A 1,956-nucleotide genomic window follows, 5' to 3' on the forward strand; every position below is an offset into this window, starting at 1 on the left:
CTCTTGACTATTACTTTTGCTTACGAAAATGGCTGCATCGACTGGTTGTAGATGACATTAGCAGCACTCGGAGCAGCCCCAATTTACACTCTACAGCCTGGATTTTGATACCATAAGCGGTGCAGGAACTTGAGGGATGTTGACACCACCTGGCCTTGAGGTAATGGGGTCTCGTCATTGCCAGTCTACCCTCCTGAAGCCACCGTATATCCCCATTTGATGCTTCACTGTGCATGTACCAGCCCCTTCGCTTGCTCAGAAGAGCAGAGAGGGGCCTCAAAGTGTAGACTGGTAATTTTTCCCACTTTGTCAATTATTACTGATACTTCCTCTTAGTGGAACCGTGGGAACTGCCTGCTGAAACAATTTCCCCAGTACTACGCTGTTTCCATAATAGAGTACCCACAAATCACTGCAGAGGGAGATGTGAGCGGGAGGTCTAGTAAGAAGCTGCTATCTCCTTTTATTGCTGCTGGATATTGGTCTGTGAGGTCACAACTCCTGTGCAGCTTAACACAACTCAAGACTGTTGGCAGGGAAGGAGATGAAAAAAGCAGCCCTTGGGAAAAAAAAGACTCTTTGGAGCAGTGAGGGGTGCCCTGGGTTGGTAGGCTCCCCCACCCTAGTATTGCAGGTTTAAGAAAAAGCTCAGCTCCCTTGTCACATGACTTATTTTGGAAAGATTTCCAGCATGGAATGGCAGCAATTTATAAAAAGCAAAATACAGTAGATATAAGTATTATTTAACACAGGCACCTGTTTTAAGTTAGTAAGAAAATACAGAAATTGCAATGACCTCTTACTATTTTCCTTTCACTGTGAACTAACTTCTGCTGTGAATGAGTAGTTATGATGAGGTTAATGGATGTTGTGCATATTTATATCTTGTCTGCCAGACAAGCACATGTTTTCCTCTAACAGAGAATTATTCTCCAGCCTTCTGACTTCACTCCGCTTCCCTGGGTTCTCCCCAGCCGGTACACACTTCACGACCCTCTGCCAGTCTGCAGCCCAGTCTGTCCCCACCACCAGGGGCTCCAGTGAACACCTGATTGGCAGAGTAGACTCCGGGTTGTGTTGTGCCGGCTGGAGGGGTTCCTAACAGTTTGGTTCAGTGATATAAATACTGTGGGATTAATTCCTCGTTTGGGGTTTGATGTAATACTGGGATGTGATTTTTCTCACTTTTGGAAGTTGTGGGGAACCCAGGTGGTTACACAAGAAAATAGCCCAGACCCAGAAAATAATGTTACAGATGCGGTAAGGGTGGAAGTGTTCCCAGAATCTGAAACATTTCCTTTCTCAAATATGCTTGGTGAGACAGAAAGTGATGAGGGCAGTAATGGAGAACAGGAGAATGTACCTCCTACTGAAGGAGGAAATGTTGTGAAACCAGCTGATGGTATGTCTGATCTTGAGATGAGAAAAGATATATTTTCCTCAGAGCAGTTAAAGGACCCCACTCTGTTAAAAGCTAGGGGAAATGTCAAAGTGGTTGATGGAGAACCCCTAGAGCCTGATAATAGATTGTCGTACCCTTACATGGCAATGAATCAAGGTTTATTGTACCAAATGTCAAAAAAGGGTGAGGATATTGTGGAGCTAAGCTATTGTGTACCTAAGGCTTAAAGGAGAACGGTATTGGACTTGGCTCATGGTCACTTAACTGCAGGGCATCTAGGGGTAGAAAAAACCTCAGAGAGAATATTGCAGCGTTTTTTCTGGCCAGGGATCCATAAAGATGTATCTGATTATTGCACATCCTGCCCCGAGTGTCAATACCATGCTCCTAGGCCACACTTTAAAAGCCCGCTTGTCCCATTACCCATTATTGAAGTACCATTTGAGAGGATAGCTATGGATTTGGTAGGTCCTTTACTAAAGTCTGCCCGAGGGCATCAATATATTCTGGTAATATTAGATTATGCTACAAGATACCCGGAGGCCCTTCAAGTT

Source organism: Mixophyes fleayi, unplaced genomic scaffold (assembly GCF_038048845.1).
Source record: "Mixophyes fleayi isolate aMixFle1 unplaced genomic scaffold, aMixFle1.hap1 Scaffold_29, whole genome shotgun sequence".
NCBI lineage: Eukaryota > Metazoa > Chordata > Amphibia > Anura > Limnodynastidae > Mixophyes > Mixophyes fleayi.